The sequence below is a fragment of the Rhinopithecus bieti genome, unplaced genomic scaffold, assembly GCF_001698545.2.
Source record: "Rhinopithecus bieti isolate Rb0 unplaced genomic scaffold, ASM169854v2 scaffold_72306, whole genome shotgun sequence".
Taxonomy (NCBI): domain Eukaryota; kingdom Metazoa; phylum Chordata; class Mammalia; order Primates; family Cercopithecidae; genus Rhinopithecus; species Rhinopithecus bieti.
The window spans coordinates 423,890-437,366 of record NW_016827147.1 but is presented as its reverse complement, the minus strand read 5'-3'; the positions used below and the strand labels follow the sequence as shown (position 1 = coordinate 437,366).

Genomic DNA, 13,477 nt, shown 5'->3' with positions numbered 1-13,477 from the left:
ATATTTTTCCTGGTTTAATATTAATAAATCCACCATTGGGGAGCACAAATTTATTATCATCAACATGGCACTTAAGCAAATGAAATATTGTCAAGTACACGGTGACTTGGGTTTTCTTTCTTCATCTGTCACTTGGCGAATGAAGATACCATCTTCAGGGTGTTCCGTGTCATCCATTTCATACATATATGATGATGTTATTGCAAGCATAGTCCCATCATTACTGAAGGCAAGTGATGCGATGCTCGTGGGGTACCTACCGATGGAACTGGCACAGTCGCTTTTTGTTAAACGGATCCCAAATACTTCCAAAGCCATCAGAACTACTTGTGGCAAATGTATTGTGGATATTGTGAAAAGAAATGGCATTGACTGGGTAAATCTGCTCAATAGTATTTTCTTTTAGTCGGTGACATTTGAAGGCATATTTCTTCTTCTGTACCTCAGGGCTTGGGTCCAAATACTCAACGGCCACTCGGCCTGCAACAGAGCTTAATACATAAGCCTGCTTGTTTGGAAACGCTCGTATGCAACGAGTCTGGTATTTCAGGCTGGACTCCCTGCGCTGCTGCATGTAACCCATGTTCTGTAAGTCTCACACCAACACTGCAGCCTGCTGTTCCCACAATCAGCCGGTCTCCAGACACTGAGAGGGTATATACCTTTTCAGGCTGAGAAAAGTGTTTGGATGAACGGAGGCAAGATGGTGCACTTCCGGGTTCTTCTTCACCAACTTTTCCCAGGCGCGCGAAAATGCAGCCGGCGACCCGGGACGGTGCAGACCAACCGGGCATGCGCCAGGTGACGTCAATCCGAAGAGACCAAGATTTACCTGGTAGCACCTGCGAACGCCCCCCCACACGCCCGTGCCCCGCCTATTGCCCTCCCGCTCTTAGAAAAGCCGCTCTGGACGGACGCCACGCGCAGACTTCCCAGCCCCACTCCTGTCAGGATGTCGGGACTGTGTCAGGAACTCCCCCGAGAGCCCCACCGGGGGACTCTGTCGGCCTTCTTTGCCAGAGGCGGACAGACCTCTCCCTACCCACCTTCTTCCCCTGAAGCTAAGTGACCAAAAATAAATTTGCAGTTTTGCTCCTACCCTTGCCTATTGGCTGGTTCTTTTGTGCCCCCTCCGCTGGTCTTAGAAAAACAAATCAAGAAGGTCCTGGCATTACAAGGAGTTCTGGAATCCCACAATTAAACTGTCTGATCCCAATTTCCAGTGACCATCACATTCACTTCTGGACAGTATTCAACACATCTGATAGGGGCATCATGGGTCCCAACAAGATTTTCTTGATCAATGTTCAAATCATGCATTTTCAATTGATGATCTAGTCCTCCACTCCAGGCATGCATTGGATGGTAGAAGGCGCAGTCCAGGACGGCGCAGGTGTGCTGGTACTTGAGCCGCATGGAGTTGGTCGGCACACCGTAGAGGCGTACGGACGTGTCCCAGGAGGAGGCAAGCAGGAACTGGGAGGTGTTGGGGCTAAACTTCACCGAGGAGATGCCATCCTCGGGTGGCTGGTTCAGCTTGAACTCGTTAGAACCGGTCGTCTTGGGCGCCCCTCAGAAGCAACGTTTCCACTACTCGCTGCTCGCTGCCGCCTCTGCCGCCTCCTTGCTTCCCTCAGAGCACTCTGAAGTTTTTCTTTTGTCAGAGAGATGAGAGGCCATTGAGGTGGTAGTGGTGGACGGGAGGGCAACAGCATTGATGGACATGGATGAGAGCAGGTGTGCATTCTACAAGGTCAATGCTAACTATAGGAAAAACAATTGGGTGGGAGGAGATACAGTATGGAGAAAGGAGGATCCATTCTAGGAAGTTATTCCCAGGTAGGTGAGAGAATATAGTACTTTAGAATAGAGAAATAGTAGTGGAGAAGGAAGAAGTGGGTAAGTCGAGAAACTTACAGGAGGCAAAATCACCAGGATTTGATGTAATCTCTACTGAAGACAAACACCGTGCTTCTCACAGAATTAAAAAAAGCCATTGGCCAGGCCTTGCTAGGGCATGTGCAGTCAGCTCTTTTATCTAGCAATTGGAGGGAATTTGTGCTGATCGAATACTCATTTGTTGTTTCCATTTAGATCTAGAAAAAAGGATCTGAGCGACAAGCTTAGGTGTATTGTCTGCGTCTCAGGAACAGAACAAAGCACACTGGCTCAGGCATAAGGAAGCCACACCCCAATCCTGCCTTTCAGGTGCCAATGGAGAACAACCCCTTCAGCCGAACCATGATGCTTTACATATCTCTCCAAACTCCCAGATCTCCTAAGCGGAGATGGTTGATTAAGGCTCTTATCTTTCACGTTCTAAAATCAATTTAATGTTGTTCAGAGCCAGCAATGTTAAAATATATTTGTATTTTGAAGCAAAGTTAACGTACAGAAATGAAAAATAAAATGTTGAGAATTTTACATTTAATTGCAGATATAATTATGTGTTCTGTATGTTACTTAGTTTTCTATCTTAAATAGTTTGAAGGTAAACACTTTTTCTACTTTTTTTTTTTTTTTTTTTTTTTTTTTTTTTTTTTTTTTTTTTTTTTTTTTTTTTTTTTTGAGACAGAGTCTTGCTCTGTCGCCAGGCTGGAGTGCGGTGGCGTGATCTCAGCTCACCGCAACCTCTGCCTCCTGGGTCAAGTAATTCTCCCGCCTCAGTCCCCCGAGTAGCTGGGACTACAGGCGCGAGCCAGCACGCCCCGCTAATTTTTTTGTGTTTTAGTAGAGATGGGATTTCACCATGTTGACCAGGATGGTCTCCATCTCCTGACCTCGTGATCCGCCCGTCCCGACAGACCTTCCAAAGTGCTAGGATTACAGGCCTGAGCCAACGCGCCCGGCATACTTTTTAAAAATTTTTTTAATTGGGAATGTTCTCTACTAAAAAAATTAACAGCATTCACCATTTTCCTCAATCTTGGATGTCAGATCTCTCTCTCTCTCGGTGAAACAGATTTTCTGATCTTTCTATCTGCTGTAAAAATTCAAAAAAACAAAACAAAACAAAACAAAAAAACAAAAAACAACAACAACAAAAAACAAGATTGGGCAACATAGCGAGACCTTGACTCTTAACACAAAAATGTTAAAAATTGGCCGGGCCTGGTGGTGTGTGCCTATAGTCCCAGCTACTCAGGAGGCTGAGTCAAGAGGATTGCTTGAGCCCAGGATTTCAAGGCTGCAGTGAGCTATGATTGCACCACTATACCCTAGCCTGGGCAACAGAGCAAGACCCTATCTCAAAAAAAGTTCTTCAGAAAAAATATGTATACATGTGTTTGCATAGAGAGTACAAAGATATGACAAGTTACTCAATTTTAAAGCCTTCAAAAATCAATCACGCAGTAGAACTCTATAGGTTCCCACTTAAGGGATATATAATACTGCCAAAAAAGAGAAATATTTATGGCAATCTTTTAAAGTTTGCTTAAATCTGATTTTTCCCCCACATTGAAAGTCATCCATTTTGTTCTATTTAATTAGAACATGATGGGCAAAAGTGTTAACCTTGCCTCAGGTAATTGTTCATCAAAATCATCATGTCATTGTGCCATGTGACAAGTTTCATATTTGATTAGAAAAATCCTTGGGCTAAAATTAATTTTTTGAGATAAATGTTACTGTGATTGTAATGATTGTACACCAGAATTGTTTGCTCTTCGAATTCAATTTGCACCATGCATTCTCTACACATACTGACCTGTTTAATGTTATCCTATATGTTGTAGGAAGGCAAGGCCCAGCTGTGCTGTTGTATGTCAGGGAGCTTACAGAGCAGCTCTAAAGAGGGCAGTCATTTGGGCACCAATGGAATAGGAAACAGGAAATAGAGCCTTCGCTATCTCAGTGGACATACATTAATGATACCTGTATTTTTTCCCTTTACGACAAGGCAAGAAACAAGATGGTCAATAATCACTACAACAGAATATAATTATAGAATAATTTTACTTGTAATGCATATTGTCAAAAATCTTATTCTAAAGGCCTTCTACAGATAATTAAGGTCATAGCAGCTGTTGACAAATAGCAAGGAAAAAGGAATGTTAGCTATTTTACTATGATGTAATGGATGCCTTAGAAACCTGGATGAAATAAGGATCTCTGAAACCAAGAAGGTACATTTCTGCACTCATTGTTAAAGGTGATGTGATTACTTTGGCAAGTTTCAAGGCTTTTTCTAAGGTAATAATGATATTGAGAGAGCTGACATTTTTGATCGGTTACTAAATGCCATGTCTTCTTCTTAAGACTCTGCACACTTTGTCTTATTCATTCTTCACAACAAGTTTATGAGATGAGTCATATTATTGACCTCTTTTTAGGTAAGAAAATGAGGTACAGAAACAGTAAGGTGCAGAGTTAGTGCCAGATCCCAAAGATAAGGGAAGTAAATGGCATGTTTTCTATTAGTTGAACCAATTGCTTATAAATATGTTGTGAAATTGTGAAATATACACACGTTGTGAAAAAATCATCATGCAAATTTCAGCATTTTGTAAAAAGACATCCTCTTGTTGATTATTATATAAATCTATTCATGCATGTTTCATCACTGTTGTGTATCTGTGTGTGTGTTTGTGTGTGTCTGTGTGTGCATATGTGTGTGGCTCTTGCTGAATTGCTTGACTCTGAGGAACTGCTTACTCTTATATAACTTCACTACATAGGATTACACTTCTGACTACAGGTTTTGCAATTTATATCATCCCAGTATTCAGTGAGGAAAATATTCAAAAGAAACACATAGAGATACATCCTTTAATTTGCCCCTATTCATTCACAAAGGAAATTAAATTGTCTTCCAAAACCTGAATGACAGACAACAGTTAAGAGGAAATAACACAGATTCGGGAAGGTTAGAGAATACTGAGTCACACGTTTAAACAACTAAGCATCATTCTTAGAAAGCGTTATTGTGACCAACCTAGAAACCTGTATAAATGATTCTTTGCTCGCTTTACCAAGAGGTGTAATTGAACTCAGAAGCTCTATAAATAAGAGTGCTTTTTTGTTCTGTGCCTTGCACTGCCTATTGTGGATACAATTGTATAAAACCACATGTGCTGTTTCCCACTTATCCTGTTAACAGATAGCTCTGTTTATTCTCGTTAAGAAAAAAAAATCTATAGCTAAATTCAAATGAACAAGTCGAACAAGTTAAAAAGCTAAATTTAAACCATTGATATATCTTAACTGAATCCTAACCGTTGATATATCTCCTCAAGAAGATGGATTGCCCTCTTATCTAAGGGGACTGGTTATATAATCTGTCCTAACCTCTTGGGTGAAGTGAAGGCCCTGCTCTCTTAATCTCACACTCTGACTGTAGGGTATTTCTTCTGTTTCTTTTGTGCTCCTTTGCTAAGCAATGCCAAGCTAATAAAACTCATCTAAGTCAATACACTAACACTTGGTAGCATTTCAAGAGATTTTTAAAAAGCTTTCATTGTATGATCTACCAATGAGGTGCACATATATTCACACTTAATGTGCTCTGTGAACACACAGGTTTCTTAACATCCCCGTGAGAAACAGTATAATGGAGTGATTAAGAAAAGGGCTCTGGAGGAAAACTTTCTGAGTGTGAATCCTGCGACTGGCTTTGTAAACTTGGTCAAGCTTTTTAAACCGTTTGAGCCTCAGTTTTCTTATATTTAAATTTGCAAAACCAGTAAAGACAATACTAGATGATTTTAACCAACATGTTTCAAGCATTTAAAATATGCCAGGCATTGTTCTAATCGCTTACATTAAATCATTAAGTCTTCACTACAACCCTAAGGAGCAGGTATTACTATTATTATCCCATTTTAAATAAAGAAGCAGAGGCACAAAGAAGTTATTTACTCAAGGTTACACAAGATAACTGCCCTGTCTTTAATTAAAATGTGGATATTTTGTTTATTGTAGATTTATTTGGATTACTTTTGATTTTTTAAATACAGTATTAGAATGTTATTTATTTAATGGCCGGGCGCGGTGGCTCAAGCCTGTAATCCCAGCACTTTGGGAGGCCGAGACGGGCGGATCACGAGGTCAGCAGATCGAGACCATCCTGGCTAACACAGTGAAACCCCGTCTCTACTAAAATACAAAACTGGCCCGGCGAGGTGGCGGGCGCCTGTAGTCCCAGCTACTTGGGAGGCTGAGGCGGGAGAATGGCGCAAACCCGGGAGGCGGAGCTTGCAGTGAGCTGAGATCCGGCCACTGCACTCCAGTCCGGGCGACAGAGCGAGACTCCGCCTCAAAAACAAACAAACAAACAAACAAACAAACAAAAGAATGTTATTTATTTAATAGCTGAGTTTTTTGGTGCCCTGTTAAATTTTGTACCTGAAATAAATACCTCTTTTGCTTCACCCTCGTCCCAGCTTTGAGTCGTTTATCAGTAACAGTTATTGAGGTGATTAAATGAGGTAATGCATGTGGAATGCTTTGCACCGCCAGGGCTCTATTAAATGGTAGCTGGTCCTTTACTAGTCTTTCATGTAAAATAAAATTAAAACCGGCAATTTTTCGAATAAAACCATAATGAAGTTTGAAGAATTTATAATTCTGCCTCTCGCGTTCATATAATAGAACTTTAAAAGTCTGGCTTTTCTATCTAAAATTACCAAAACTTTTATAATACTTCCTCCTTTTCCAAAACACTTTTATATATAATATATATTATATATGTGCTATGTTATACACACATGAAGTTTCAGCTTTACAACACAATTAGGAAGATAAGGAGAGTATTTATTATCTTCTTAAAAGATGCAAAACAACAAACTCAGTGGGATTAAGTTGTTTGCTCACCCAGATAACGAGTCATGAAAAGCTTTACATTGTCTTTTCTACACGTTTAAGGGGAATTCTTAGTAATCGCATGAGGCAGACACTTTCCTGCCTCAAAATCTACATAATGTCACATCAGGAGTCTGATGTGCACAATTTCTGCCTGCTTGATCTTCTGTTCTTCTGCAGACAAAGTGATGAAGTGGATAGGATAACCAGAAAAAATGCTCCTCATTGCTGAATCCCTCCAACCCTTTGTTTTCTCCCTGAATGAGCCGTAAACACTTCTGCTTCTCTTGGGAGCCAAGGTGGGGGAGGGGGAGAGGGCAGGGAGTTGTGGTTAGCAACGAAATTAAGAATTTAAAATTCTTCTTTGTTGCTTTTATGTTTTCAAGGTCGTCTAAAAGAAACATGTATTTTCAGACAGTAGTGAATCCTAAGGTAATTAAAAAATTAAAAGAAACAAGCAAGTGTTTCATAACTTATGAAATGACATTTAAAAAAATCCCTCTGAGTCTTTAGTCTGTAAGTATTCAAACTACATTATCCTTTATGAATACTTAGAAAAATTATTATGATGACTTCATTTCCTGCAATAATTTAATTTTAAGGATTTTTGTTTTCAGCCTGTGCTTTATGATTAAGATTATCTTGTCCTTTCTCATTTCAGATTTTGATTATAGTTTCCTCATTACGGAATGACACTTAATCACAGTGTGAATGGTAATGCTCCTAATTTTCCAGAAATAATACATAAGCTTATGACTTCTGAAATGATCTGCTCACACTTGTGCTCCTACAGGGGAAGGACAGCTTGGGTGCAAATATCTTTTGCAAGGAAAATGGAAACAACAAAGATACAATGTATAGCATCAATAAATGAGTCATGGTAAAATATTTTAATCTTTCATCTGAAAATAATTTTAATTCTACAGATACTCACCTTTTTTATTGTTCTAATGCTACAGGATAAACCCAGCCACTTAAGTATTTTAAATTGTGTTTTTTTAATCTCATTTTTTATTAGTGTTTCACACGTTAAAGTCAAATCAAAACACCATGCTCATGAAATCTGGAATTACAGTTAACAACTATGTAAAAATCAATGACTTTTATTATGTTGATATAGCAAAAATTCATTAAATTGGTTAGCTTTCATAGTTTAATGCTATCCAGTATTTGTTGAACACCTCTTTGGTTAGAAGTATCACCCAAAGGCTAACAAGGTTAACACTGGAACCAGACTGCCTGGATTTGGGTCTGGCAAGCTCTGTGACATTGGGTGAGCTATTTAATCTCTAAGTCTCAGTTTCAGCCTTTGTAAAATTGGATTAGTAATAATACATATCACATAGGATCTCTGAGTATCACAGAAGTTCATGAATTAAAAAGCAAACAAAACAATGCAGCAACCTCAATTCCTGCCTCCTCAGAAGAAAGAATTCGACCGAGGGGCATATAGCAGAAGGAGAGACGGAGGCAAGTTTTAGAGCAGGAGTGAAAGTTTATTACAAAGTTTTAGAGTAGGAACAAAAGGAAGGAAAGTACACTTGGAAGAGGGCCAAGTGAGTACTTGAAAGACAAGTGCACTGTTTGAACTTTTGAATTGGGGTTTTATAAGTTGGCATGCTTCCGGAGTCTTGTGTTCCCTCTCCCCTGATTCTTCCCTTAGGGTGGGCTGTCTGCATGCACAGTGGCCTGCTAGCACTTGGGAGGGCAGCATGCGTGTTTACTGGAGTTGTATGCATGCTGACTTGAGGCTTTCTTCCCTTACCAGTCAAATGTCCCTAAGAGGTCAAATACCAGCTAAACTCTGCCATTTTGCCTTTTAATGCACATACTTGAGCCCACTCGCCCAACTCCTCAGATCTTATCAGGAAGCTGCTCATTACCAGTTTCATGTGTTTCTGTTTATTGGAGACTACCTTTCCCTGGTGCTGGCTGTGACTAATCATTATTTTGGATAAACAGTTAACAACTGCCTGACCATCTCCTGATGCTTGTCTCACATTCCTGGTGTGTGTGTGGTGGGTGGGGAGGAGAGGGCTCCTCATGCCTGACTAGCTACCTGCTATAACAGTCAGAACTGGATAAAATGCTTTGTGGTTACCACTATGAAGCCATAAGATAAATAGTGGTGTCCAATTTTGTACACAAGGAGAACTCACACTCTCTGAAGTTTGTCTGCAGTAGGGAATAATAAACAAACGTATGGCTTAGCTTATGATACGACCATCTACCATATCCTGTAAACAAAGGCAATCAATATATGCTCATTTGCTCATTCATTTACATGTGCTTAATCTGTGTACTCTTATCTCTGTGAAAATCAAAAGAAATAGCACGTACATGCATACACACACAGGAAAATATTGAAGGTAATTCTCATGTACTTTGGAAATATTAGCTTGGACAAGGCAGATAAAGCTTGAGGTAGGCCTCATGTGAAGGGTAGGTCTTGAATTGCAGAAGAAATAAAAAGTTTCTGGCCGGGCGCGGTGGCTCAAGCCTCTAATCCCAGCACTTTGGGAGGCCGNCTATAAGTAGGAAAATAACTTTCATAAGGCAAGCTAAGATGATCATCTTACTACTTTTCTAGTTTAGTATGGGTCTTCATCAAACTTTATGAGGATAGGGACCAGCCCATTCTTTTTAAACAAGATATCTTCTGCATTTAACATGGTGAATAGCGTGGCAGGTATTCAACAAATGTTTATTAAATGAATAAGGGAGAATGAGAAGTGTGTACAAACCAGTGGCAGTACAGGCAAAAAAGTCACCTTTTTAAATTAAACCATGGGCAGGATGGAATACAGCTAGGGAAGGGGGGTGTATAGTTGGGGCTCTCCAGAGAAACAGAATCAATAGCATGCATGCATATATAAAAAGATAAAATGAGAATATTGCAACAAATTTGATTTAAAAAAAGTTTAGATGAAACGAACAATTTCCTAGCAAGGACTTATCAAAACCAACATGAAGCATTGTCTAATTATAGATTAGTTCATCATTTTAAAAATTCCCACAAATCAGGCACAAAACTAGCTTTGTGGGCTCTTGTACACATCTTTGAAGATCCTGTGTAAGAAAGAAAAAAATATATATGTGTACAAATACAATATTACACATGAAAATGAGTATTTCTTTGAATGAGAAAATAAGTCATAATAGAATGTTGAATGAATATGTTAGTAGTGTCAAATAACCAAGTATCATGACACCAAATATGTTACTGGTGGAAGGTGTCTGAATTACAGGTGGTGAATTCATATGGGTCTGCAGCAACCTCAATCTTTGCCTCTTCAGAAGAAAGACTTCGACTGAGGGGCGTAAGAAAGAAAAGGAGATGAAAGCAAGTTTCAGATCAGGAGTGGAAGTTTATTTAAAAGGCTTTAGAACAGGAAAGAAAGGAAAGGAAAGTGTGGTTGGAAGAGACCCAAGCGGTCACTGAGGTCAAGTGCAGTATTTAACCATGATCCTAGGAATTTATAGGTTGGCTCCTTTCCACATGATTCTTCCCTTAGCATGGACTGCCCACATGTGCAGTGCCCTCCTTAGCCTTGGGAGGCAAGCAGGTACAGTGTCTTTAACAAATCCCATTTATGTCTAGTGTTCCATTACTGGAACGCTAAGCATGTGGGAATTATTTATATTCTACTGCTCAAGGTCATTGCCAAGGTCTGATTGCAAAAATTCAAAAAATTGTAACCTCAGGCATAAAAGGGTAAGGAAGTTGTATGTATGCCCATCTGAGGCTGTTGTCCTTTTCCAGTGTGTGCCTTTGGAAGATCACAGTCCGCCATTTTGTCTCTTAATGTGCATGCCTGGGAAGTTGCTTCTCCCTGATGCCTACATTCAATTAACACTTTTGCAACAGGTGTGGAGCATCAGGAAACGGCCTTTCCCTGGCACCAGATGCCAATTTGTCACTTTTAGAGAGGCAATGTGGTAATTGCCAAAACGGCACCTGATATTCCTAGTGGATGGGAAAGAGCCCTCTCTTACCCTGTTCATACCTAACTGCTTGTAACAAATATATTTATTTGTTGTGCGTGTGTGTGTGTGTGTGTGTGTGTATATATATATATATATATATATATATATATTTGTTATGTGTATATATATTTGTTATGTGCATATATATTTATGTGTGTGTATATATATATATACTCTTTACAGGTAGTTAGGGATGAACAGGGCAGGATATAGGTAATGAGTGATATAGGTAGTAAGACTTTGGGGGAGTCATTTCTGGTTTGGCACAAATTCAAGCATGGCTTTGACAAGATGTCAGCATGCATGTGAAATGAAAACATTAAAAGAAGTTTCTCAGGATGATGGGGATGGCTGTAGAATGTTTGGGAAGAATAATGCTTTCATTTCTTGAGTGTTGTCTTGTGTTAGGTACTGACATATATATAATCACTGATTTTCCCAGTGGCCCCTGAAGAGATTTTATCCTTGTGAATTATCCATTTCACAGCTGATGAAACTGGCAATAACAGTGGGTATATAGTTTGCCCATAAGCATGAAGCTAGCAAGTTGAAGGTTACTGATTAAAGCTGGGTTGCATCTGCTTTCAGAATTCATGTTTTTCTCTTTCTGGCCCATCACTTAACCTGCCATATGAGTTTTGGCAAGCCACTTACCACCATTGTTGGTTTGTTCTTCAGTTAAAAAACAAAACAAAAAAACATTGTGGATATATTTTCAGACGAGGCGTGGTGGCCCATCCCTGTAATCCCAGCACTTTGGGAGTCCAAGGTGGATGGATCACCTGAGGTCAGGAATTCAAGACCAGCATGGCCAACATACTGAAACCCTGTCTCTACTAAAAATACAAAAATTAGCCGGGCGTGGTGGTGCACACTTTTAATCCCAGGTACTCCGGAGGCTGAGACAGGAGAATCGCTTGAACCCAGGAAGTAGAGGTTGCAGTGAGGTGAGATTCATAAGTCATTATTGAAATGTTACATAAATTAAGATTTTCAAATTTGAGAGATACCTCTATCAAGTTTCTTTCATATGTAAACTGTAAAATGTCAGGGTATTATCAAGTGTATTCTTGACAGGAGAGGAGACTTATTTTGACTACTCACTGAGAATAACCAAATCCTCTGCTTACAATCTACTCATCTATATAATGGAAGAATTTTCCACATATTAATTTTGAATTCTGTATTTTGTCACCATTTGATGCTGAGTGCAATAGGATAAGACTACAGTGCAAGACAAGTTCTGGTCCTATAACTTTGTGTGAGGACACTACGTAAACAGCATGATATCAGCTTTATAATAAATTTACTTCTGTCAAAAAGAATATTCTAGGTCATGAACGCTTCATCACTAAATTTTTCCAAACAAGGAAGAAGTAGTGTCAATCTCTCACAAAGCCTTCAACAAATAGAGAAAGAGAGAATAATTGCTAACTACTTTTAAGAAACTATTAAAATTTCAATACTGGCTGGGCATGGTGTCTCACGCCTGTAATCCCAACACTTTGGGAGGCAGAGGCTGGTGGATCACGAGGTCAAGACATCGAGACCATCCTGGCTAACACTGTGAAACCCTGTCTCTACTAAAAATACAAAAAATTAGCTGGGCATGGTGGTGGGCACCTGTAGTTCCAGTTACTCAGGAGTTTGAGGCAGGAGAATGTTGTGAACCTGGAGGCAGAGCTTGCAGTGAGCCAAGATAGCGCCACTGCACTGCAGCCTGGGTGATGGAGCGAGACTGTCTCTCAAAAAAAAAAAAAAAAAAAATTCAATACTGAAACCTAACAAGGACATTACAAGAAAGAAAAATTACAAGAAATTGCTCATAATCATAAATGTAGCAATATTAAATGAAGTATTAGCAAACCAAATCTAGTTATATATAAAAGGAATATACTTCATGACCAAGTTGGGTTTATTATGGGATTTCTAGGTCTCAAATTTATCTTTGAACTCAACCAATGTAACTTAATACATTGACAGAATAGAGGAAAATAATCACATGATAATCTCGATAGATGCATAACTACTTTTGTTAAAATATAACACTTATTCATAATAAAGAATGATTAGCTGAGAAACCTAAGAAATCAGAAGACTTCCTTAACTTGGTGAAGATATCTGTAAAAATCTTTCAGCAAACTAAATGGTGAGAAGAGGAATCAGACGAGAATGCCCAACAGTCAACATTGTAAGGTCCTAGGCTGTGTAATAAGGCAAGAGGAAGAAATAAAGGATAAGAAATTTAAAGAGAATAAAATTTTTTATCAAGATGACACATGTGTACACTGAAAACACAAGCACATCTACCTACAGATCATAGAATTAATAGAGGAATGCAGCAAGTTTGCTGGATATAAGCTCTTTCCATAAAAGCAACTGTATTTTTACATAACAATGATCAATTAGACATTAAAATTTAAAATTACAAATCCAAAATAAAATCCCATAAATACTTATAAATTAAAGATGTGTGAAGCTTCTACAAAGAAAACTATAAAACATGATTAAGAAGTTAAAGAAGTCAGAATAAACAAAGAAATTCATGGATTAGAAGACTCAATATTATGAAGGTTTGATTCCTCTCAAATTAATCTATAAACTCAATGCAATCTCATTAGCAAATCTCAGCATGTCCTTTTTAGTAGTAATTGACATGTGGACTCTAAAATGTATAGAAATACACTTG

General features: G+C 39.0%; 1 pseudogene; it reads right to left on the bottom strand.

Moving 5' to 3' along the window:
* Positions 1–69: 69 nt before the first annotated feature.
* Positions 70–13,477, bottom strand: part of LOC108523203 (mitotic checkpoint protein BUB3 pseudogene) — a 23,744-nt pseudogene continuing 10,336 nt past the window's right edge.